This window comes from Ictidomys tridecemlineatus, chromosome 11, assembly GCF_052094955.1.
Source record: "Ictidomys tridecemlineatus isolate mIctTri1 chromosome 11, mIctTri1.hap1, whole genome shotgun sequence".
Lineage (NCBI taxonomy): Eukaryota > Metazoa > Chordata > Mammalia > Rodentia > Sciuridae > Ictidomys > Ictidomys tridecemlineatus.
The window spans coordinates 85,742,922-85,770,654 of record NC_135487.1 but is presented as its reverse complement, the minus strand read 5'-3'; the positions used below and the strand labels follow the sequence as shown (position 1 = coordinate 85,770,654).

Sequence of the window (27,733 nt, the reverse complement as noted above, 5' to 3'; positions counted from 1 at the left end):
GATCCTGAGTATAATAAGTGTGTTCTATTTAGAAGCATTTGGGGATAAAAGACTTGGAAATCAAGGAATCATACAGATCAATGCTATAACTTATCTATCTTATAAATTTTCAGTTTTTAATGTGGGATATTTTTAAGTGAATATATTTTTATTTTGGTTGTTCTATAACTATAAAAAATTAAGCAAAGAAAGGCAAGGAAATATTTTGAGAGAATTTAAAAGTTAATGGCAGTTGACTCAGGAGTCAGTTACAACCAAGGCATGCTCAGAACTAACCCATGGAAATTGTTTTTAATCCTGAAAATAAATCTTCCCATGAAGAGAAACACACATCCATAACAAGTGCTAATTCCTCTAAGAATATAGGTCCCTTCTATCCGGCATGCAGCTTCCTTTTCTTGGAAAACACCAAAGACTGCTTTTTATCTTCTTGGCATCAACATGTTGTCAGTAACCTGAAGGAGGATATAAGGAAGTTATAATGCAAAAATAAATAACCATGACCTCATATGCAGAAAACGAAATTGTAGGAAAACAGTGAGAAAAAACAGTTCCCATAATCATCTCTGTGCCTATCTTTGTGTATGCTCAGATGACAACAGGAAATGTGTGGAGCACATACTGATGGGCCAAAGCGAACAGCAGACAAAGCACATCCCATGTGATTCTGAATTAAGTACAGCTTTAGGACTTTGATGGTTAAATGACCTTGAATCTGACACGCAGCAGCTCTCAGTCTCCTGCATTCGTGCAGAGCCTTATTTATGACTCAAACCCTACAGATGTTTAAGAAGAGCTGGAATTTTCCTCCACCCCTTACATTTTCACCCCTATCACAGGAGAAGATTAGACCATTAATACTTTGGTGGGTTTCTTTCCAGTCCTTTTTCTGTGTCACACTAAGATATAACTAAAAAGAACATGTTGCTCTTGTTGTTTACAATGGAATTGAAACGTTTGGTTGATTGTGATGGGTTGCATTACCATTGCCTGCTATTGACCCTTGTCCTTTATGCACTTCCCTGTCCATTGCCATATAATTTATAGTTCCCCTGAAAAAGTACATTCCAGACAGTGGGAATTTGCATAGGCAATGTGAACTCCCCATCTGGATCTCAGAGAAGTCTCAACTAATGTCACGTGAAAATTTGGGATTGTCTTGTGGATTGTCGCTCCAAAATGGTATCTCAGATGATGCTGTTATTTGAGTCAGGGAACCATGGAGGAGGGCTGTATTCCAATTACTATGGCTGTGTTAGAGAAACAGAATAAGTGTTTTTTCCTTCTACGTTCACACTAAACACACTCTACCTCACTTCTGACACTTGATGAATAGGGTTTTTTCCACATACACCAAGCAATTCTCCAGCATGTGTCAATGTGGTATCCTGAAATTTAATTCAATCCTTACATTATCCACCTGGAATTAGTCAAATCCTACAGGTTAAGGGCTCAGTCCCACAAGACTACCCCATTTCAGATGCCAATTCCAAGTAGCAGGTTGATACCAAAACTTTTAACTGAGCAGCTATAAGTCAAATATTTAAGTTGTGGTTTTAATGACAGCAATTTATTTAAGTTGTGGTTTTAATGGTAGTACAATGCTATTTGTACTACCAAGGTGCAGTGAAGTACATGACTCTAACATGTTCCCTTCCTCCTTTTGGTCTCTCTCCAGCTGGGGGCACCCTCTGACGTGTTCCCCTATCTCTATTGGGATTCTCCCCAGGGTCTCTCCAAAATGGTAGCCTCAGAATAGTTGGATTTCTTATTTGGAAGATTAGAACTTCTACTTCACTTCCACTGCACCTTGGTAATTGGAACGTTTGATTGATTGTGATAGGTTGCATTACTATAAGGACAAACAGCAGTAACAAGTTCCCTTGATACAAATCCAAGGGGAAAGGACACAGATGCCCATCTTTTGGTGGGAAGAGGGCCTCATTTTAAGAAGTCCACAGGATATGAGACATACTTCTCTCCCTCCTTGGAAAATACAATGTAGGAGGCTAGAAAAGTGAGCTGGTAGAGATCTTGTCAAAATCCCTATGAACCGAAAATTACTATTTCCATCATTAAAACCACAACTTAAATATTTTCACTCCACTTACTGATAAAATTTGAGATGATTAGAATAAAATTGAGTTATAATCATGCTTTCCTTTGTCATTAAGTGAAAGGATTTTACTCATCTTTAGATCACTTTAATCTGTATATCAATAAATATTTACATGAGAATTTCATTAGTCTCTACTACTCAAAGCTTTCTTTCATGACTTTTTCAGAAGATGATTACTAAAAACATGTAAAGTTTAGTATAAATAAGATGAATGGGAAGACTTTTTTTATAAATACATTGATAAATTGCTCATAATAAATGTAATTTCCTTACCTTCTGTGGATAAAGTAAAGGCTAAGAGGAAAAATAGGGCTATAAACCAAGTTATTTATTCAGAGTGCTGCAAGTTTCTGGGATCTCTATAAGTACAAAAAGCAACAATCCCCATGGAGAACACAGCCATACTTAAAAGCCATAATTTTAAGTGATCACATGGAGATTTTTGTCAGCATTTCTGAATCATTTACATCAAATTGGTCTCAACTATTCTGCTAATGTAATTCAGAAAATGCAAAGAGACTTATAAAAATAATCATATTTTCAATAATGAAGATTAAAAACACCTGAATCAAAACACTGATAGGGGGGTTGCAGTTACATGAAGGCTAATGTATTAATTCATGGGCACATTTTCTAGTTAGAAATCGTGTCATCAGCTACTAGCTTGTGATACAAAAATTGCTATACCTATTCAGTTGACTTAAAATTAATTTAGATAACGAGTTAGACACAGTAACCATTTTGCCATCAGATGTGTCTAATTTCTAATAAAACAAAATAAACTTACTGTTGCATATTAAATCCTTATCTTTATAGTAGTACTGCACAGAAAGAATTTTTTATGAAGCATATTTTCAAAGAACTAAACATCAAATTATTGTATATTTTAAGTACCCATGCTTGAATATTATAAATTAAACACTTCACCTATTGGATAACAATAACATAAAAAGCAAGTTTATTTGGAAATTAATCTTATTTAAGATTCTGTGATCCTGAAAAAAAAATCTGAAGTCATTGCCAAAACTCCTAGATAACTTGAAGAATGCATACATGTCCCAACTTGCTATCCCATGAAAGCAGAGTATATTGTTTCACGTACCTGAAATATCCAGGACAACTCTTCCTGTGCAGTTGTGATGAGCAACACAGCTGACCCCATCACAGTCTCTTTGTCACTGTGTGTTTTGAATGTAGTCTCTCTCTCTCAAGGGGAGCCCATCCCACATCCTGGCTTTAAACACCATGGTTTGCCTTAAAACACTTCAGCAAGCTGGGAAGGAAAGGGAGAAAGGGAACAGGAGGGGAAGAAAGAAAAGAGCAGAGGGGAAATAGGGGAAATGCATTAAATGTGGCAAAATCGTGATAACTTTTGAATTTGGGTGATAGGTGTGGGGAGATTCACTCTCCTCTTCTCCCTGGTGTACATGTACAAGTTTGGTTTTGGCTTTTTTTTTTTTTCATTTCAAACTTTTTTTTTTTTAATTTAAGCTTTCATTTACAAAGCCTTATTCCAAAAAGCAAAGAGAATAAAACAAGGAAGAAAGCACATGAGCAAGGAGACAAGGGTTACTAGCCAGAGTGGCACAGCTTGGTGGAATAGAAAAGAGCATTGAAATGGAAGCCATGAGATCTGGTTTCTGACACCAGTGGAATTTGCAACACTAGGGTGCAACTCACATGCTGTTCGCCTTGGTCTCCTGTTTTTAATTCCCTTCAGGACTGAAAATACTGTGATTTTAGACTTGGTTCTCTTGGGAAAAAAATGCTAGAGCTTATGAATAAAATGGGGAAGGTTGTCGCTTCTGTGTTTTTATTTTGAATTTTAGGCTCGTTGTCTCATGTCGATTTGGAAATGTGAATTTTCAGGGTTCATTATGAGAGCTTATTGAATATGCAAAAGCCTCAGCAGGAGCAGCTGCAGGTAAGAGTTAGAAAGGGTTCTTTTAAGGCCAAAAGAAGAAGAATGTCTTGTCCTTTAAATTCCAAGTACATTTTCACAAACTCACACAAACTAAAGAACACAATAACGGCTCTTGAGAAAGGCTATTTGGATCATTTGAGAAAGTCCACTTGAGCTGATGAAGCCAAAGCATTCTCTCAATGCACTTTATTACAGTTCATCTATTCAGCCTTGTGCTGCAGAGACTTGAGGGGTGGGGGAATATTGTCCCATCTCAAGGTGTATGACCAGGCAGATGCATAAAATAAAATAAAATAAAATAAATCGGCCAAATGGCACCAACCTTGGGGACCACTTTTAGAAAATATCCTGGCTTTGTTTGACTTCATAGACTGTATTGAGCTTCAAAAGCCTTTTCCTCATTTTGCCTTATTGCCCCTCTTCTAACCCCTGTAAGTCTGTCACCTCTAATATTTACAAAGGAGCACATCTCTCTCTAGGTGGGTACATACATCCATCACAGATGGCATCCTAGAGGTGGAACAGGAGGAGACATATGGCATTGTGAATGGGGGTCAGGAGCTGTAACCCAACCAAATAGGCAGGAAACAACATCCAAAGAAGCCTCATTGTCCTCTTGCTTCTCACCAGCAGTACCCAGAGAACAGGTTTTCTCTCTCTGCCTTCCTCCTCTTAATACCTTCCCTTGATTTAAATAAATCAATATTTTACACTGCAAGATAATTTTAGTGGGTCACTGTCACACAACTGCAAATGGGGAGTATGAGGAAAAGACAGAAGAGATACTATATATTGAGGGCTTACTAAGTATAAGAACTTGAATGACCATTTCTTAGTACCTGCCTCATAATTCCATCTTTCAGATTAAGAATTTGAAGCCCAAATAGTTCAGTGCTGTTAGAGTTTAGATATGAGGTGTTCCCCAAAACTCCCATGTTCATTCAGGAATATTCAGAGGTAAAATGACTGGATTGTGAGACCTTCCTAGTTTGAGTAGATTAATTGGGTGACAGGTATCGGCAGGTGGGGCATGGCTGGAGAAGGTTCGCTGGATGTGAGCCCTGGAAGCATTCATCCTTCCTGCAACTCCTTTCTCTTACCATCTCTGTTTCTGGGTTGCCATAAAAGGAGCAGTGCCCTTCTACCATGCCCTTCTGCCATGATATTCTGCCTCACCTCAGGCCAGAGCAATGGTATCTGCCCACTGTGGTCTGAACCTCTGAAACAATGAACCAAAATAAACTTTTCTTTCTCTAAGTCATTCTTGTCAGATATTTTGGTCATAGTAATGAAAAGCTGACTAGCAAAAGTACCTTTACTCAAGGTCACCCAAATAGAACATGGCACACACGGAACTCAAATTCTTCTTGGTCAAGCTGCAAAAATTTCAGTGCTTAACTCTACACTATCATGGCCCATGAAAGTCACTGCAATAGCCTGCTGACTATATATGCACACAGAAGTGATTGATGACTTCAAAGAACTCCATAAGACTCAGGGTGGTTCACAAACCACAATGATGTAAAATCACCTGGCATCAGGCCCCATGGGTGTGTCCATAATCATAGTTGCTCAGGAGGCCGAGACAGGAGGATTTCAAGTTTAGGCCAGTCTGCAACAGTCAGCAACATTTCAAAATTATAAAGAAAAAAAATCATCTGGAGAACATGATAGAAAGTAGATTTGTAGGTTTTTTCCAAATCTGCTAACCTAAACCTTTCAAGTGGAAGGCTTCAAAGAAGAACCACCTTGAGCAGCCTCCACTGTGATTCTCAGCAGGTGGCCCTCATACAACTCCGTTGAAACGCACTAGTTTAATAACCCTTAACAGGCTGCTTGACAGGTAGTTCCCCTAACCTAGCAGTTCTCAAAGTTAAGTCTTTGGGCAAGCAACACCAGCAGTACCTGGGAACTTGTTAAAAACGTAAGTTCTCAAACCTTCCCCTGAATTTACTAAGTCAGAGCCTCTGGGGCTGAGGCCCAACAGTTTATGGTTTAACCAAGTCCTGCAAAGTGATTCCAATACACATAGAAGTATGAGAACCAAAATTTAGACCGTTCCAATCTAGACATTTTCAGGCCTGACCCACATTTCCAACATTGTGGGGAAAGTCTTCAGCATCTTCATGCTTTTATCCTGAGCACTCAACCGATCCCATAAACACGTACCATAGACCCCACCCTATGCCCCCTCCTCTTGGGCTCTACCCTAGTGGTTTATTCTCTCCTGCCCTGCGCCTGACATCATATTCTCTGGCTTTACACTTTGTATCTATCGTTCTCTATAAGGTTGCTGGGTAAAAAATGATCTGGTTCTCACATTCCTAAAACAAATCCTCCCGACATCAGCTCTGGTGAGTGCCATTGGCCCTAAATGGAATGTCAGTTACTATGATGTCAGTTTGCTCTGGTGTTTGCTTGAAAACTCTTGAACTAGATGTCCAAGGACTTACTTCTTTATCACTGGACAATGCTGTTGCTTCTATACTCAACATTCCCTCCTTCCCTCTTCTCAACAGAGCTCCATATTTGTTTAGATTTACCCCATTTTTACTTTCAGAAAATATTACAGGTTAGCTAATATACCAGTTAGCTTATGACCCAGGCATGGGTTTGACCAATGAATGGCCATATAATCTGTTTTTACAATCATATTAAAGGGAGTGAATTGTATTCCTTGCTTGAGGAATTTTCTCTTCCGATGGGTATAAAAAAGAAGGTAAAGAGCCCCCATTCCACAAGGGAATTCACCTTTATGAAAACACCCACTTTGACTGCAGAGCAGAGAAAGAGATACCAGGTCCCTGACAATGTCAATGAGCTCCAGGTTGTGTTACTCTTAGGCCCAACCCTATAAAAAATCCAAACCATATAAAAACACTATCCGCTTACAGTTCTGTACAACGACAAATTCTCTTATTGTTTAAATCATTTTGATTTGGGGACCCTGTATTTATAATCAATAATAAATCTGCATAAAAATTTTATGTAAGGTAGTACTTAATTTCTGGCTCCTTCTCATTTGGATTCTGCTCAGGATCTCATTATCCACTGCATTCAGACCTTTGCATCTGCCTGAACAAGATCTCCTATGACTGCTTTCTATGCTTTTACCTGGCTTCCTCAATCCTCAAAAACCCACATAGTACAAATCCATCTCTTCTCAGGCGACTTTTGTTTCTTAACTCCCAACTTCTTCTCAAGGTTCCTTTGTACATTATTCCTTCGCCTCTTGGATGACTGATCACTATTATTGACACATAAATCACAGACATATTTTTATTTTGCACTTTATACTTTGGGAAAGGTAAATACCTGAGAGAAACCAAATGCTGGGTTCATCTGTCTCTAGAGATGCTATGATTCTCAATGTGCCTCCAAAAGCTCAGGTGTTAATAGTATTTGAAGACAGGCCTTTGGGAGGTAATTTGTATTAGATGAGGTCTTTAGGTGGGCTCCCCCATCATGACATTAGTGGCTTTATAAGAAAAGAAAAAGAGATCATAACAGGAAACTTACTCTGTATCACTGTGAATGCCCTCAGCCATGTTATAATGTAGCAAGAAGGCCCTCACCAGATGCTTAGCAGACACCAGCATCATGCTGTTGGAATTCCCAGTCTTCAGAAAATGCTTGGTCTCAAGTATTTTGTTGTAGCAACAGAAAATGGACTGAGACAAACAATGTGCCCACTTCATTGGAAGATAAATCAAACTCTACCAGGGAATCCAAACCCTATAAAAACACTCAAGTTTCTTTTATTGAAAATTAATGAAGTATGATTTCCTTAAAATTAATTTCCTCTGCCAGGTGGAGTGGTGCACACCTGTAATCCCAGCAGGTCAGAAGGCTAAGGCAGGAGGATCACAAGTTCAAAGCCAGCCTCAGCAACAGCAAGGAACTGAGCAACTCAGTGAGACCCTGTCTCTAAATAAATCACAACATAGGGCTGGGGATGGGCTCAATGATTGAGTGCCCTGAGTTAAATCCCCAGTTTAAAAAAAAAATCAATTTCCTCAATAGAAGAATCATACCCATTTGGGGGCAAATTTTTATTTGTCAAGAGATACAGAACTATATTTTGTTCTGATTTAGGACATCTTTCTATTTTGGGTATCATATTAATGGGCAATTTTGTCATGTGTCCTTAACATTTATACCTCTCTGCTATGCTAGGCTGGACACTGAATCTGAGCATATTTGAGATAAGAAATAGAGTAGGGTGGATTTAAACCAAATCTAAAATGTACCTTTGAAAATAATGTTTTGTTTTTACAAAGTTCAAAAAATCTAGGGAGCAACATCAAAAGGCCTCAAGTCTTCAGTTGAACGTTTTGGTTTCAAATCATCAGTGGTTTCAGAGTAGCACAGATGATGAAACCCTCAGGTAAAAATATAGGATGGGCTTCCATGATCATTAGGTGGGCCCCCCATCATGACATTAGTGGCTTTATAAGAAAAGAAATAAGAGGATTTAGTTTAAATCCACCCTCTCATGACTTCTTCCTCAATAAAGCACTTCCACACACCTGGCTTAGCTGTGAAATCCCTGTGAGTTTTTAAAACACACACACACACACACACACACACACACACACACACACATACACACACACACACACACACACACACACACAGTAAAATAATATGAAATAGAGGACTCTCCCAACTCTGTCAGAGATCCACACAGACCATGTTTTCCAGAGTTCTGCTTCAGGACTATGGGTATAGCTAATGATCAAACCATATCCTGTCTCTCCTCAATTGTTTCCTTTTATATGCATTCTTTGGGAAAAATTGTTGGAATGGAGGATCATTATTTGGGGCCTGATTTGGGACAGATATTTCCCCTGTCTATAATAGCGTCTCACAGCCATCCTAAAACCCAAACATCTACCAATACAAGGTCTATATTAACCATGAAATCTAAAAATATACACAAGAAATTCCATTAACTAGGAGATATATATATCTCCTAGTTAATAGTTATATATATATATACACACACATTCAAGTCAAATAGCAACTGATATTTAATAATTCCCCTAGTCTAATTCCCCTAGACCCTCATTGCTATTCAAAATTACATATAAGAGGTTGTGAGGGGAATGGGAAAATAAACAAGGAGAGAAATGAATTACAGTAGATGGGGTAGAGAGAGAAGATAGGAGGGGAGGGGAGGGGGGATAGTAGAGGATAGGAAAGGTAGCAGAATACAACAGTTACTAATAGGGCATTATGTAAAATTGTAGATGTGTAACCGACATGATTCTGCAATCTGCATTTGGGGTAAAAATTGGGAGTTCATAACCCACTTCAATCTAATGTATGAAATATGATATGTCAAGAGCTTTGTAATGTTGTGAACAACCAATAAAAAAATAATAATAATTCCCCTGTCATTACAAGATCACAGAGTTCTTATAAATTATCTATAGCTTTAGTAGTAAGTAAATTTTGTTATTTTCTTAAGAATGCAGAAAGAGTTCACTTATTAGAGTAAGAGACCTCCACACTGAAATACTGATTTCTCCATTAACCAACTCTGTGGCTGGCTGTGAGTGGCTTATATTACCTCTCTAGGCATTAACATCCTTATTCTAACACCCTAGGGTTGTTTCACATTTGGGGAATTTAATTAGATAACAGTTATAAAATTCAAGTTTAGTACCAAGTACATTAAATGTGCTAAAGAAGCATTGGTTCCTTATCCTCCTTTACTCTTGTTAAATTGAAAACATATACAATGATCTTGATTAGCCAGAATTTTTGTTATAGTTGTTGCAGTGCTAGAGATCAAACCCAGGGTGCTGCACATACTAGGCAAGCATTCTACCACAACTACATTCCCAACCCAAAATATTTTATTAATCAGATTACCTATAAAATAGTAAAGGTTATCATATAAATATTGAAATTCATTTACCAAAACTTTAATATGTTTACTAGAATATCCCTTCATACATCAATAGTTAACTGTCCTTTTGTCTAAATAAAAAACTGGCTCTTTATCATCTTTCCTTTATCCAACCCTTTCTTCGAAGTGGAGTATAATTGCTGTGAATGAGAAACACCATTGTGAATAATCCTGTACCACGTGACAGAAGATTAATCAACATGTATTTAACAAGTGAATGTTCCAGGTGACAGGGGATGGGCAACTTGTGGGACCCTCAGCCCAGGCACCTACATGTACAAGGAAATAGGAGGGGCTAGTGACAACTGGCATTCAGTGTAGCACTTGCTCTGATAGCATAAGAGTGTTAGAAAAGTCTTCCTGGAGAAAGTGATGGCAAACTAATGGACAAGCTGAAATAAAGGAAGCAAAACAGAAGGACAGGTACTCAAGTCAGAGGGAAGAGTATGTGTAGAGCTTGAAGTCAAGCACAGCCTATTCAGAAAACTACCACATGCTTTGCTCAGTGTAAAGAACAGACAAGTATGAGAATGAAAACTAACAATAGGAAAGAAAAGAAGAGTCACAGCATGAATGGTCTTATAAGTCATGTTTTAAAAAATGAATCAAGGTCTTATAAGATATTCAATGATTCTAAGCCAAGGACTGAATCAATCACATTTGCTTTCAGAAAAAATCAGAATAGAAATCAATACATGTATAAATGATCAATTGATTTTCAACAAAAATTTAAATGTAATACAATAGGGAGAGCATAGACTTTTCAATGCTGATTCTAGGAAAACTAGATATTTAAAAAACTAAATGAGTTCTGATACTTACTTCAAACCCATATACAAAAACTAACTTGAAATGAATGGTAAGCCTAATCATAGTAGCTAAAAGCACAAAATTTCTAGAATAGAATACAGAAGAAAAATGGTATGATCTTGGGATAGGAAAGGATTTTCTGAGATAAGACACAAACCCAGGAACCATAAAAGAAAAAAAAAGTGTAAATTAGATATGGTGAGACAAATAATGGCCCCCCAAATGTCCATGTCTTGTTCTCCAGAACCTGTGAGTAGATTTCCCTACATGACAAAGGGACTTTGCAGATGTGATTTAAGCTAAAGGTTCTGTAAGGAGAAGACTATCCTGGATTATCTAGGAATGCCTAATGTAATCCCAAGGGTGTTTTTAAGGAGACAGGAGGGTCAGAGTCAGAGAAGGCAATGTGACATGTGAGCAGAGGTCAGAGTGTCATGGCACCATGTGGCAAGGATTGCAGGCAACTTCCAGCAGTGGGAAAAGTTAGGGAAGTGGATTCTTTCCGAAACCTGCAGCCTTGCCAACCTGATTTGTTCTTTTGACCTCCAAAACTTTAAGATAAATTTGTGTTGTTTTAAGTCACTAAATTTGTAGCAATTTGTTATAGTAGCAGTAAGAAGGAAAATAGAACATTAGACATCATCAAAATTTGAAACTAAGGTAAAGAAAATGAAAAGTCAAGTGACAGACTGGAATAAAACAGCCACAATTAAAATGTATACCCAGAATGTATAAAGAAATCTTACAACTCAATAATTAGACAACCAAATTTTTTAAATAGGTAAAAGAATACTGACAGATATTTCACAAAGGAAGATTCTTGTATGACCAAAAACACATGAAAAGATGCTTAAACTGATTAGTTATGGCAGATAAAAATTAAAACCACAATTGTATCTTACTGCACATTCACTTTAATAGTTAAAATTAAAAAGATCTTAGTGTCAACTGCTGGCAATGATGTGGAGCAAAGAGAACTCTCTGACAATGTTTATAAGAATGTAAATGGTACAGTTGCTTTGGAAAACAATTTTGTCAACTTATTACAAAGTTAAATGCACACTTCCCTGTGGTCCAGCAATCTCGCTCCTTGGTATTTACAGGAAAAAAAAAATGGCTGGGTTATTTTTCAAAATAAAATGACTTTAAAATAGGTTAATATTGTGAAAAATGAAGATTTACAGCATAAATTTAAAAAACTGCAGAATAAAAATCAAGGAAGTGAGGCTAGGGTATAGTTCAGTGGTAGAATACTTGCCTAGCATGAGCAAGACCCTGGGCTTGATGTTCAGTAACACACACACACACACACACACACACACACACACACACGTACACACAAATAGAAAAGGAAAGAAAAGAAAAAAAGAAGAAAAATGAAACCAATATGTCACATTGTCATGGATGCAGATATTCAGAGTAGCTCTACTTATAACAGCCAAAAACTAGAAACAACTCAAATATTCATAAGTTGATGAACAGGGACACAAAACGTAGTCTATCTGTACTATTAAATACTACTTACCAAAAAAAAAAAAGGAACAATTTATTGATATATACAACAGTATGAATAAATCTCAAAAAACATTATGCTAATTAGTTTTCTAATGAGACACAAAAGAGTATGTACTGCATGATTCCATGTGCAGAAAATTCTAGGAAAAAAAAACTAATCCATAGTGACAGAAAGCAGATCAGTAACTGGGGCTGGAGAATAGTAAAGAATTGATTACAAAAGATAAAGAGGGAACTTTCTATGGAATAGGAATGTTCTATGTCTTAACTCTGAAGATATTAATACTGATGTGTGCATTTAATATGTAAATAATTCAATCAAACTTATTTTTAAAGAGATGTAGTGTAAATAAAATATTAAGGGGCTGGGAGTATAGCTCAGAGGTAGAATGCTTGCGTAGCCTACATGAGGCCCTGGGTTTACTCCTCAACACTCCAAAAAAATAAAATAAAATAAAAAGTAAGATGCTAAGCATTGGGAAGAATGAGTATAAAAAGACATCAGACTAAGATGGAGGCCACAGTCAGAGCAGCAGATATGACTGGCAGCTCAGTGCGTCCAATGTCCATAGATTTTAGAAGCAGGAGTTAACCTTAAACAATCAAAGTAGTTGAGTAGACTTTGAAATTACATTTATAAAGCAAGTGGCATGGATAAAATGTTCTGCTCTGTTCAACACTTGACAAAAATTTTCTAATGAGAAGTTGTTAGAAGAAGTTAATGGGAAAGTCAATAATACACATTTGGAAAAAAATAGATTTTGTATAGGGTAATTTTATGCCTTATACATCAGAGGACTGAATTGAATAGACATAATGAGAGAGCTACCTGGAGATGTTTTCAACAAGAGTTTTCTCGAATTGTTTGATCAGCCATACTTCCCTAGGAAAAATAAATAAGAACATAGTCTTGTCAGAGCCACAGGGGTCCTCCACTTATTGGACCACTGCCCCTTTGAAAATGGACAACCTTGAGTTGAAAGAGATGCCTCACTGATGCTTTGATAGGTAAATGAAAAAAAAATGAGTTACTCTTATCTGTACTGGCTCAAGGAAATATTGATGTTGTACCTGTCAATGACAGTGGAAGAATTTGTGTATAGGTTAAGCAATTGTGCATGTGTTGCAATTGGAGAAGTTGTCCTTAGGGATAATGATGCCCAGTTATTTCATCAGAAACAGACAGAATGTATTTGTGTGCCTGCATGGCCCTCTTGATTAGGCACTCGCCAAGCCACTGTTCTCTTGGAGACTGCCTGTCAAGACTCAAGGTGATGACCAAAGCTTGACAAACACTCCTGATCCTGTTCTCTGCTGTCCTCTTGCTGACCTCTTCCACTCCATAAGGGAGAAGAGAGGAAAAGAGGACATGGCTTCATACACTCAGTCGTTTGTTCTTTTAGCTGATAAAGGAAAGTCAAATAATGTCTAAGCTGCCTCAGAATGTACTCAAGAAGAGTTCAGTACCCAATCACCAGGAAAATGAAGGCATAGAGAGTATGTTAGAAAAACAGGCTCTCATAGACGTCCATGCCCAGAACCTGTCAATACATTGCTTTATAGGGCACACTGGACTTTGAAGACATGATTAGGGGAAGGATCTTGAGATGAGGAAAGTACCCCAGATTGTCCAGACCGGCCCATATAAGAGGGTCTATAAAAGAGGTGGATGTAGCACAGGAAGAGTCAGAGAAGGAAGTGGAAAGACAGAAATAGAGATTGGAGTAATTTTCTTTGAAAAAGGAGGGCAAGGCCAAAAACTAAGGACTGCAGGCAGTTGTAGGAAACTGAAAAGGGCAAGAAAACCCCATTCCCCCCTAAAGCCTCCAGGAAAAAAAACACAGCTCTGTTAACACCTTGCGTTTATCCCATAGGACCCGTATTGGACTTCTGACCCCAAGAATGGTGCAATAATACATTTGTCTTGTTTTACTTTAAATTTGTAGTAATTTATTGTAGCAGCAATATGAAACCAATGGAAGAACCTTGGATTCTAGGAGGTTTAAACAAGTAAATATGTATTTATGGTTCTAAATACTAAATGTCAAATGCTAATACACTAAGATCACTTGCCAATTCTATGCCTATCATGCTCTTTCCATACCAAAAGTCTGTGTTTGTGTGTGTGTGTGTGTTCAATAAATATGCAACCCATGCTGATTTACAAACTGGTGGAAGGGAAGGCAAGATGCTGAAGGCCATGGTTTGGATGGGGTTTGTCCCCCAAGGGTTCATGTACGAGAAGCTCAGTCTCCAGTGTAATGATGTTGAGTGACGGTGGAGCCTTTCAAATGTGGTCTAGGGAAGTGTTTGAGTCATAGAGTTATTATCCTCAGAAGGGATTATGCAGTTCTAGTTCTCATGGGACTCCAGTTCCCAGGAGAGTGGGTTGTTATAAAATAGCAAAACTGGCCCCTCTCCACTCTCTAGCCTCCTACTCACAAAGTGATCTCTCCCTCTCACATTTGCCTCCACCATGAGGCCATATGCCATGATGTGATGTAGCCAAGGGGGCCCTCAACAGGGACAAATCAATGGGACCAAACTCTGAGCTAAGTAGACCTCTGTTCTTTACAAAGTAACCAGCCTCAGGTATTTTGTATAGCAATGAAGGGCAGACTAATATTCAAACAGAAAGTATAAGCCACCTCTTTTCCAACTGTTGTCATTTGTTCTTTCCTTGTCTTTCTTTGGTCACCAAAATCTCATCTGCATTCATTCACCTCATGTGGGTTTATTCATTTATCCTTATATCCTCTGCTCTGTCTTCCTGTAATTTACAAGGTCTCTCTCCCTACCCACAACTCTGAGGTAACTCCTCATTCTCAAGAAATTACCTCCCATCTATTTCCAGGACTTAAGACAATCGGTAATTTATCAGAGAAGCCAGCTAGTATTAGTTATGAAATCCAGAGCAACCATTTTGGTGACCTATTCTAAGTAGGTTCATGAATGATCTGAAGAACGAGTTTAACATGGCTAATATGATTGGCCATTAAGACAGGAGTAAGAAAAGGGTGGAGACACTAACTGAGCTCCATTATGCACCAGAAGCATGACATAAACATCCATCTTATCTTTAAAGGAGAATTATTCATTTTATAGATGAAGAAACTGAAGCAAGAGTAGTTAAATAGCTTGCCTAAGGCCACCTTAATAATAAAATGGCAGTGCTAAGACTTGAACTCAGGTCTTCTCCAACATTCTTTTTAGCAAAGTAACAATGGCACAAGAACATTGGGTAGAATGAAAATTTCCACCATCCCCTTGGGTAACATGCCTTAGGTTCCCACAGCCCCAGTGTTGTTCCTGCTCTTTAGTGCTGTCTCTAACTTCCCCCTCATTCTAACCCTTAATTATAATTCCAACACTGTTTGATGGTGTACTGTTTCGTATAAGCAGAGAGCAGGAAATGGAAGAAATCTCATTTAGCATTTAGCAATGCGGTGTTTTGTAACAAATGCAAGCTCTGTTGGGTTTTCCTCAGGCTCTGATCTGCCACCACTTTGTCAGGGCTCCCATCAAGCACAGGCTGCAGGATAGAAAATCGCTTCTCTGTAGGACACTGAGCCTCAGGCAGAGGAAAAATACCAGAGTCATTTCCATGGGCCCCATCAAGAGCCAAAGCCCCTTGGCCTGAATCAGGGATGACTTACAAATGAGGGCAGGCTATTTGCGCTCTCCAGTTCTGCAGTGCTATGATTCTCTCCTCCTGGATTGCTAGGCCAAGCGTAAGCCCTGGAGAGGTGGGACAAAATGAGTCTGGAAGCCTGGGAGAGACCTTGAGGCCAACTAGAAAATGGCCTCCTATTTTCTTTTTATTTATCCCAGAGAGACACCAAGAGAAATATATTGCTCTTCCTAACCCCGAATTCCCAGCAGAGGTGAAAAGAATCACAAGCCAACATTGCCTAAAAATCAATTTTGAAATCGTCGTTCCACAAAATATTGAACATGCAATTTTGTATTTCTTAAGAAGTTGAGGTCAGAGGGTGTTATCATAATTGTCATATTGTATTTGTGTTCCCAAAGCCAAAATGTGTGGGGGTAGGAGAGGGGAAATTAAGAACTCTTAGTTCTGGAGTGTGGTTTACTGGCAGCTCATTTGTGCCTGGTGACCAGCTGAGACACATCCTCTGCATATGCATATGATGTGGTGCCTCCGCTAATGCCTGCTGACATGCTGTTGATTTAAGGCTAAAATCACTCACAATGGAGAATTTCACTGGTCTCCAAAGGTTCAAAAATAATGATGTGTTGAGGATAAAGATGCACCATTTATTTTATTCTTCTCCAACAGAGAACCTAAAAAAAAAATGTTATTCAAAGTCAAAGATAAGAAAAAGGCACTTTAATACAATTACAGCTTCAAAGGGCTTGCCAAGAAAATATTTTCAGCTGCCAAGTCAGCAATTTTCCAAAGATTTCCTAACAGAGAAAAAAACGGATTAATGGAAAAGAAATTATCAGGGGAAATTTAACTATAGTTTAAAGAACAGCAGGTGGTACACAGCACATTATTGCTTTTTTATTTATTACTTGCCTAGAGACCCCCCCCAAAAAAAAAATCTAGCCAAACTGACAGAAGCCTAGTACCATAACCTTATGAATACAAAATCTGTGCAATAATAATATCAGTGTGACCTTCTTCTGTGCTTTGCCTCACCACATCTATGCACAGCAGTTCTCCTGATTCGCAGATAAGGGAACTTGGAGCATCAGGAGACAAAGACCTTCCCAGGACAAAAGGAAGGGCTTGGAGAGAGACATCCCTAGAGCCTTCCACTCTCACCCTCCCTCAATGCTCCTGACCTCTTCACCCCATCCCCAAACTCCATTACCAGCCCCTGACTCCTCACTGACCCCCACCAAATAGATCTTTCTTTATTTCCAGACAATGGGAAATGGTGACTAGGCTTGAGCTGTTGGTTTAATGTGACTCCTGAGTTTTCCTTGGAGATTTTAATTTCAGAAGTTAAAAAGATTTATGTCTAGAGGTGATTTGGTGGACATTTTTCATTGTGAAATGCACATGAATTTTGGGAAATTGCCATGGGAAAAATAGGAGTGTTATTCCTGAGCTCATATCAACTTTAAATTTATTCCAGAGTTGTTTATTCAGTGTGTATGTTATTTATATTTTTAATTCTCTCTCTTGCTGTTTAACTTTTTAACCATTTTAATGTTCTCACGGGAGCACGTCATGAAAGACATCTCGCCATTTTATAGTACCTCCAGCAGAGTATGAAGACAAATTTGAAATCCTAATTACTTCATCATTTCATTGTTTTGACATTATATGGTGGGAGAGAAGTCACTAGTATGATTAAATTTTGAGGCTTCTCTGTGCATTTTGCTATTCATCTTTTACTCTTTGTAAAGAGCCTAGTATATGCAAAATATTCTAGAAAAAAATATACAATAAAAGAGAAAAAAGAAAAAGATACATGGTTTGCAGTCTGATAACCACATTTTACATTTGGCTAGTACAATTTTCAAAGTGATACCCCTTTGAAATAATACATTATTTGTTTCCCCAGTGACATAAATTGAATGTCTACTGTGTATCAGACTCTGAGAAAGGTTCTGGATATACATTAAATTGCTCACTGACAAAATTGAGTCCTATTATTGTCAAGTAAAAGTCCAGCTCTTAACAGCTATCATTTTACTAAGTACTTACTACATGACAAGTACTACATGAAGTAGTTTATTAACCATAGAGATAGCTAAAATTCAGTGAGCTTATCAGATGCCAACTACTGAGTTTTGTGAAACAATTCTCAATGGATGGCTTGCATTCCTGCACATCTTCCAAAGGGAGACACTGGCTGCCTTTGATCTGGATTTCTTTTTAAGTGAAGTTTGCATAGCTAACAGCCTTGGAATATTTTTTTACTATAATAAAGAACATTTACTTGATGCTCATTATTTTTTAAAAGTGGGGTTTCATAAAATTAGAGATTCTCTCTATAATACAGCCTATTGCCTATACTAGCATCAACAGACCCTCATAGTTTTAACTTATGGGAAAAGGAGTTCACGCTAATTGCTGATCCTCTGGCTCTCACAATTGCTGTGAGTAATAAAGTCCTTTAACTCTGACCCAGGAGTTTTGTGTCTTTTCCAGAACCCCCCAAACTGCAGTAGGTTAACCTGTTCTCTACAAATAGGATAAAACTTCAAATCCTTCCATACTACACATGTCAGTATATTACATGTGATTTCATCAAACTTTCCCAATAACCTAATCACGGGCTTTCTCTTTTAGAATAAAGAGTCCCAGATTTAAGGATATTAGAGAACCTGTTCAAAGTCACAAAGCTTATCTTCCCTTCTACTTCCTAATAGTTTTGCTCATATGAGTCGCCCAATTCCAGCCCAGGTTGTAAAAGTCCAAGGGTATAAGCATGATAAATGCCTCTGAGAAAATACACTAGCTAAGTTGTTGCAGCTGTGGGGTAGGACGGGAAGCAATGAGAACTTTCCCAATGAAATGAGTTATTCTGGGTTCTGTAGGCCAACCTCCAGGTTTGGTACTTGATGAGAAACAGTATGGAAGTACTGAAGCAGAGGAAGATTAGGGAGAGTAGTGATCTGAAAAGTGATTTTTCTTGGAGGAAGAAAAGTCACAAGGGAGGGGTTAGTTTGATTTTAGAAGCAAGAAAAAGAACCAAAATCAAAGAAGAGAGAGATAGGGGCATAGATATAATCAGAGAAGTTACTATAGCTCATGTACTAGCTTGATGGGGACCTGAGACACACCCAAAGCAAAATTCTCACTTCAGAGCTGAGAACAAGGTGACCTATCAAACACCCAAATATGACTCATACTGAGAAATTGTTCTGGAAATAAACAAAGCCTACTGACTGTAATCCTAGAGTTTCTTTCCCATTAGACTCAGAGAGATGACAGAGGCAACACAGATGAACCTCTTCATATCTTCTCAAACTCAGATCTACTGACCAATAGCACAAAGGCCTGAGATAGTAAGTACCATGTGCAATGAGAGGAGACTCTTCTGCATGAGAGAAACAGGAAGTGGGTCCCTTAAGATTAGGTTTCTGTCTCTGTCAGTGAGACACATAGCTTGGTTTGTCAGCAAAGCTTTTCAGTTAGGAAAGCACAGGCATGCAGAGAAATCAAATCAGATCTGATGTCCTCATATGTCCAAAACTTGGATTGCACCCTGGGGTGAGCCAAAATCCTAAATAGCATATTTGGAATGATGGAACATTTAAAATATTTTCAAAGGTCATGTAGCATCAGAAAGTGCAGACTGTCAGCCCAAATGCTGCCCAAACCCAAAAACATGGACAATCATGATTTCCATGCATTAGGACATTTTTTTGTGATCCTTTGGGGGAAAATTCACAAGTGCTATTAATAGCCTTTGACCCTAGATATATATCATGGCAAAACAAGAGAAGTTATAATTAGGAAGTGCAGTCTAAGAGGTAAAGGTCAGATGCACTAAAATACTGCTTAATATACAGAGCACTGTGCAAAAGTGCTGATGCAGGAGAAATGACTATTGATTAAATCTGGTGCTTCAAATCCCTGCTAATGCCATAAAATTTAATGGATTACAAAGGGAACACAGAAGCCACAAGAAAAAACTAGGGGAAGCACAGCTTTAGCATCTCTCCCAATTAAAGCAACTTGAAAAAACATACATGGGATCTTTTTAAGTCAAATTTTTAAAGGATCCGAATGGCATCTTTATTTATATTTACCTCATGCAGCTAGCTCTCCATCTCCTCTTCTTGAGGAGAATTTACTGCTCACATAAGGAACAGCCCTGGAGACTCACAGGGCTGTTGTGGCTTTTCTTTATAGCCAACATAATTTGGGTTTTGAAAAGTTCAAGCCAAATGTCCCTACCGAGCTCTATTAGACTCCCTGCCCTGGGCTGTCAACGTGCCCTACAGCAGTGACGCAAGGCCAGCAGGGTCACCTCCAGCTCATTGTCATTCTTCGTAGTTATTCAAAGCCTTTCAGATGGACATTAAGGAGGCCTTGTTCTCATTCTGCTTGGCATGGTGGGGAAGATGATGATGAATGGGCTTAACAGAACTGTGCCCCTCAGAACCTGGCGGAAGGACCATGCCACCCCGGGCTGGCAGTGTCTTCAATTGTCTTCTTCATTTTCATCCTCAGCACAGTTGCCCACTGATCCGGCCAAAATAACCCCCAGCTGTGATTTCACTTTACAAACAAAAAGCTCTCAATTGTGTGAAACAGACACCAACACCAACTCTGGCTTTAATGAAAGATGGAAGGTTCACAGAGTGGTTGGAAAATCAGTGTGCAGCCTAGAAAAATAGGTTCAGTATACAGGCACATATGAAGGCAGGCCAGGAATTCCAGAACTCCAGGAATGGTCTGAGTAGAACTCTTCTCCACGCCCCCCGGCCTCTGGCTTTCCACCTGCATGGTTAGAAGTCCCAGGCTAGAGCATGCATTTGGCAGACCCTGGGTCACAGGATGCCCCTGAACTGCTGGTCATCGTAAGAGGGAACATCTGTCTCTATGGGGGTGGACATCTACTTCCATAAACAGAAAAGGTCTGTGAATGCTAAGCTGCCACAAACTCTTCAATCAACCTCCACTGTCTGAAGCACAAAACCCAAGTTCTTTAGCCTATCATAGATGTTAGATGAGGATGTATTCCAGTTTTTCTGAAACAGTCTTAGTTTTTAACTTTTATCCTAGAATAATTATTAGTGAGATCTTTTTCACTCTCAAAAATATCTGAGTTTAGAAAAATGATGAAGTCACCCAACTTATTAAGCTTTTCATGATTTTACCCTGACCTGCTCTTCAAAGTTCATTCTTCATTACTTCCTGATTCATCTTAACTCTGTAGCATAACAAAAATGCTTACAATTCCTTACATACAAAATGCTACTATAATTTCCATGTCTTTGCTCATATTTGCTCTCTGTCTGGAGTCTCCTATATATTATAGCCATCCCATCCTTTAATATCCAAAAATCTCTCACATTATATGGGTTACTGAATCAAGTGCCCCTCCTCTCACCCATAATTTCCATACACATATATTCCTTCATACACATATTTATCCTTGTTCCTACCAAATTGTATCTTAATTATCTATTTAGGAGTCCAACTACTCCCTCAGACTGTAAATTGCTTGTGAGGAACTGTGGCTGGTTTATCCTTGACCTCTTAGGGCCTCACATATGCCCTGGCACAAAGAAAGTGGAGTTCTCAATAATAGCTGATAAGCAAATAAATCACCCAAGTTCATAATAAAAGATTATTTGGAAAAAGACCAAGAGTCTTTTTCCAATAAGGACAAGTAAAAAGAGGGACAAAAAAAAAAAAGATAAAAAAGAAAGTGAAGCAAAGGATCGAGCTGACTACACAAGGCAAGGTTGACTAGTAGTCCAAATCACAGTCCTCAGAGTCATTCTACAAACCAAGGTCAGAGTTCAAAGGGGTTTGATCTGATGAGAGGGATGGGGCAGTGTCTGAATCGTAGACAAATACTGTTTCTAGCTAGCTTATTAGATTTTAAAGAAAGAAATAAAGAATTTGAAAGTACAGTAGACAAGTCCAGATGCTCAGGAGTTTGGCAAGGAAGCCCCAGTGGGGGATACTGGGGTGGAATTCAAAGACAGGCATGAGCAGAAATAGAAATCTGAAGCCTGGGAAAATCACAAACACCCTGCTTACTCCAAAGAAAACCAGAGTCCTCAGCAAGACAGCTTCCTGATTTCCCAGCGGCCATGGTCAGCCCAGGGCTCTGAACCAGTAGAAACTTCAGGGTACGTAGCCACCACACCTGCCACTTAGCAGGACTGGACAGGCAGAAGCAATTACCTGCAGTGAATGGGCAAGCAGAACAAGTCTTTAGATAAGCAAGATCTATTTGGAAGAGGAGGGGAGCATCCATATGCTTACCCTCTGAAGAATCCTGCACATGCGTCATGGTCTATTAAACTACATGTTTATCTTCCTTCAAGGCGAAAAAAGAACATCTGTCCTACTGCCCTTGTACTTAATTTCCATTGCGAATATTGGGCTGCATCAGATGGCAAAGTCAAGCCACAGAAAACAGAAAGCCTGGAGGCCAGGTCAGCAAGGAAAAAGTCCCCGCAGAACTGTAACTTCAAAGCTCAAGATGATTTGCCAATTGTTCCCAGTGTGTGTCCTCTGTGCAGCACTTCTTAATCTGACCTGTGCTCCATAGTTACTCCTTCTGCTCTGTGTTTGGACTTCTCTGGGAACAAATTAGCACTTTTCTCTACCTTTTCTAGCAATGGCTCTTCTTGGGGAGGAACTGGAGAGACAAATGGTTAGGAGACTCCAAAAGAGTTACAGAAAACTTGTGATGATGGATTTTGGAGTCATTCAGACCCATGCACTAATCTTAGCTCTTTTGTTTCCTTGTTGTATGTTTTGGAATGAGTTATTACATCCCAGAGCCTTTGTGTAACTGGCTTACATAAAGTGGGAATAGTTCTTACACATAGTAAATATTGAATATTACCTAAGTAAATATTAATTACTACATGAATTTATGTCCAAAGTGCATCAAGTAGTACTAACCCTTTAGTTGTATAACTAGAAAGAGAATTGTCCCTCTTCTAAGCTTTATATTGCATGTGCCTGACTTTATCTCTTCAATACCTTTTAAAATCAAACTTCAGGACTGGGGATATAGCTCAGTGGTAAAATGTTTGCCTAGTATTCACAAGGTCCTGGGTTCAATCCCCATCATCACAGAAGAAGAATCAAACTCCAATACCCAAACTCTAGTACTTCCAGGGTCTATTGATAAGCAGCCAGTGTCACCAGTAACTTGGGGTGCTAAGCATCTGACATCTTAATAACTTTTTAATTTTCTTTCTTTATTCTCTTAGGATCCTTATCAAAGGAAAAATAGCACCTTTAATTACCTCTCTAACTTTCAAATCCCTCTTGTGTGCAATTCACAAACTTGTTCAAAAGAAATGAGGTCTGGTTGGGCAGAACCAAGCTGTCTCATTGGCACAATTACATCTGCCCTGAATAATTTTTTCTGCATAGAAAAAAATTACAGATGATTAACTTCTCCTCTAATAAACGCAAGCAAGGATTTCCTATGGAAAACTTTAAAAGAACTATATCATAATTATTAAAATCATCCTTGTGGAAATATGGAAATCCATGTTGTGTGTGAGCCTCAGTTTCCCCCACATAACAGAAAGTAGACCTTTCCAAAAGCAGCTAAGTTTCAGCAGGCACAGGTATGCTGCTATATTTGAGTTCTCTCTTTGAGATGTGCCTCTGCCTTGCCTACTTTGGGCAGCCCATACTGGACATCACAAACTTCTCCCTTATACCTAATCACTAGCACCTCTGTAAAATCAAAAGGTTTTGCTAGTCAGGACTCTGGAGCTTGCTGAGAATTCCATATAGCTCTCTGGCCCCTACTTGCTGATATTTTATGGTCAAACAATTATGTGTTCCTAGTCATTGCATATTAACTTAGATAGATTAAACATGACTAACTTTCAAAAAAATCACAGAAAGAAAACACTCCCATCTGACCTACAATACCTGCCCCTAATAAATCACTAAGCATAATTAACTACCTAAAAACTCCTAAAATCCCATTAGGTAATTATTCACACAAAATTTAACAATTCAACCCCTAATGTCCCACCAAGAACTCATATCTCTTCATTCCTAAAGAGATGAACCATTAGTCCAATTGCTTCCATTTATTAGTACTGAACACTTATAACACTAACAAATCATGTTTTATTCAGTGGAGAATTAAAAATATGTTCCCAGACTAAAGCTATGCTTGTGTATTTCAATCTATCACTTTGGGGGTTATATTTGTATATAAGAATAACCCAAGCAGGTTTACCACTTGAAGCTTAATCCAGATCATCTAGGACCCAGGTTATCTTAGTCTGTTTGGGCTGCTATAACAAAATACCAGACAATAGGTAATTTAGAAAGTAGGAATTTATTTCTCACAGTTTTAGAAGCTGAGAAGTTCAAGAGCAAGGCACAAACAGGTGTATGTCTGATGAGGGTCACTCCCTGCTTCCAAATTGGTGTCTCATAACTATGTCCTCACATGGTAGAAGGATAAGAGCTGGAAAGAGCACTCCCCAGAAGTCTTAGTAAGGTGTTAATCTATTCGTGGGGCACAGCCCACATGATTTCATCACTTCCTCCAAAGTCTCCACCTCTTAATCACACCACATGGTAAATGAGTTTGAAAATGAATTTTGGAAAAGACACCACATTCACCCCATATACACAGGAAGCAGGATTTCATATGTATTAATATCCCAATTAACTCACAGAAAGACAGGTGCGTACTTCAAAAGCCCATCAAAAAAACCCGTTTGCTTTTAATTTTTAAAGTAAGTGGTACAGACTAAATTGCTACTTTTTTATCCTTTTTTTCCCCTTTCCAGCAGAGTAGGAAGTAAGCGCGGTTCCGTGAAGAGTGAAATACAGCCTGGAGGCCAGCCCTCAAACTCAAGAGGCTCAGCACAAGGTGACCTCTTTTCAAATTGTGTTTCCGAGCCCTGGTTCACAGCACCTAGCTGTTCTACTGTAGCTTTGATGTTCTGGCATCTCCCCTTAGTTTCTCCATGAGCTTGTACTTAGGATTAATCACCTCCTTTTGCCTTAGTGAATTCCTATCTTCTAAAGTGAACCTCCTCGTTATGGCTTGCATGTTCTGGCACCCCCTGGGATCGCCTCCAAGCTCTGTCCCTCAGATCTCCTTCTGTCTCACGTCACCACTTTCCTTTGTTATCTCCTGTGGAGTGGATTTCCTTTCAGCTTCCTTATACCATCTACAGACCCAAGCAAAAAGACTCTTAAATGTCTTGGGACTTAAGAGTCCTTTTCCTACTCACCTGACTTCTGCCCTTTCTTCTAACCAGTTTCTCCTACTAGAAGCCCTGCATAGAACTAAGCCAGCCCTACAATTTAAGGAGCCAGCCTACAAAATTTATAAATGGGCTCAAGTAACAAGATAGGGATGAAATTAGCAGAACTCTTTGGAAGAAGATCCAAATGGATGGTTTCTTCATTAATCCTTCCTTCTTACATTTCCTGTGGTCCTTTTGCCACTGATTGGACAGTTTCCTAATGATTATATTGAATCTTCAGCATTAGGCAGAATAGCTCCTTGTCCTTTCCAGAGGAACTCAGGAAACACTGTCCTCCAATAGCCTCTGCTCAGACAAGCCCCCAGGGCTTTTGAGAACCAACCTGGTGCCAGATCCAGAAGGACCTACAGCCAGAAAATCCCTGAATTTCTTTCTATAGTTACTTGTCTTTCTTCTTATTTCTATATAGCTTCTCTTTCAGTATCACATTTAAGCCTTCCTGGTAGCTCCAAGATGTGTATGTAAAAAAATAGGTTAGTGGTAGGAACTAGCTATGGGCACCACCGCAATGGAGATTCTGCTGAGCCTGCCTTGTCTCATGCTGTGGTTCCTAGCAAAGTATATCCCCACATCCACCTGTGGATCTTGAAGAAACACAGGTGCTCAGGCCCACCTCCAAACTTACTGCATTAGAACATCAAAGGTTGAAACTTAAGCACAAGAACCACAAGCATCATAGGTGATTCTGATCCCTAGCCCTCAACAAAAGGCCTGATCTAATGAGAAAAATCAGGTAACTTGGGTTGGGATACCTGGGTTCAAGTCACATCTCCCCAGGTTATCACTCGGATGACACGGAGTAACTCATTAAACCCCTGAGCACAACTTTTCTCATGAATCAGATGAGAACAATAATAATGTCTGCTGTCTCTCCTCTAAGGTCAATAACCAAATGAATGATGGACATGAAGTGTCCACAGCCCTTAGAGCTCTGCAGCTCTGTCCAGATGTGTTACCACCGGAGAGACCTCTGCTCTTACTGTCCAAGGACTTAGAGGGCTTCCTGACCCGTGACCTTGGAAACTCCTGACTGACCTTTATCTCTGTTTGGCCATAGCTCTTTCTATCACAGGAAGACTCTGGAAGTTTACCTCAAGGAATCCCTTTGTGCATAAACACAGATGTTGAGCAGACTTAGAACCAGAATTACAAGATGACATCATCAGAAACTGAAGCAATTCTAGGGACCATCAGCTGCCTCCAGCACTTTCCCCTGAGCCACATAATCTCTCTGGCAGAAAATCTTTGATGGCCCTGGCCTGTCTTAATCTTCATAATCCCATAGGGACCCTTACCAACCTCTAGGAAATAACTCCTCCCCTAGCCCCTCCATGTATCCTTTCAGCTTCAGCTCTAGTTACCAACTATCTAGTGTTCTTAGTGTTTTCTATTTCAAACACCCAAAAGAAGAAACACAACTAGCACAGTAAGCTCTGGCTAATCTTATGTCAATAATCTAATACATCACTGGCTAATCTCGGCTCAAGGACCTACCCTGTCCAAATAATAATTACAAAATAGGTAGGTTTGGCAGAACAGAGTCACCCAGTTTGCACAGAAATGTCTGTTCAGTAGTGGCTACAAGTTGGGCTATTTCCCTGATAAAGGGCAGAGGGCCAGTCTGTTCTGTGATTGACATCTCTAATGCAATGTTTCAGTTCTTTTCTCCTCAGGTATAAAGCAATGAGAGCAAAATGTTCATTTTGGCTGCGATAAAAATCACAAGATTACTTTCCTGGAGCATGAAGTCAAACTATACCCAGATCCACAATTTCAGCCACAGCAAACAGTTATAGTCCAGCTTTGAATTGCTGTGGTTTATTTAGAGACCCTGGGCTCCAGCTACCAATGCCCACTCCCTTCAACTTCCTATCATTGCTTCCTGCCCCCCAATCCTCAATTGCTGGTTCCTTTGTTCCCTCTGACCTCTCTCCTCCCTAAAAGGCAAATCTCTCCTAAGCTTCCCAAGAAAAAACGTTCAATTCAACTTCTTCGAAAGAATGAGCTTCAACAATCGTCCCTCCCCTAGCCTTGCAAATTACTGAAGGCTCAACTCACTATTTCAATATAATCCTTACCCTCCCAGGCTTCACTGAACCCTCACCAGCAGCATGCTGGAAAAGCAAGCATTTCTAGGTCACTTCCATGCTGGAGCCCCCAGTGCCTCAGATCAGCTGCTATCCACTCAGTGTGGACTTCTTCCCAGCTATTGCTACTCTTCCCTCTACCACATGATGGCACTGTTCTCTGGCAGTTTCTACCCTGTACCTGGATTTAAAAAGAAAGCTGCTATCTGAGCCATCAGAATTGTAAGAGGTTCTCCTTCACTCCAGTTTTAGAATGAATATGCAGCACAGTATACTTCTGCCTGTAGCCTTCTATCTCTGTTTTTATTGCCCCCTCTTCTGAATCTGGATGAAAAAAAAATGTTTGAGAATATTTGAGCCTCACCAACCTATATTGCACTTAAAAAGATCTCCTCCCCACTGAACATAAACCAGGACCAAAGGAC

General features: G+C 39.2%; 1 long non-coding RNA gene across 1 annotated transcript; it reads right to left on the bottom strand.

The window, feature by feature from the left end:
* Positions 1–90: 90 nt before the first annotated feature.
* LOC144367746 (uncharacterized) lies at positions 91–27,432 on the bottom strand. Its single transcript, XR_013427265.1, has 3 exons — positions 27,300–27,432; positions 3,222–3,392; positions 91–455 (listed from the first exon to the last, which is right to left on the bottom strand). It is a non-coding gene; the product is annotated as an uncharacterized LOC144367746 (long non-coding RNA).
* Between the last annotated feature and the right edge of the window lie 301 nt (positions 27,433–27,733).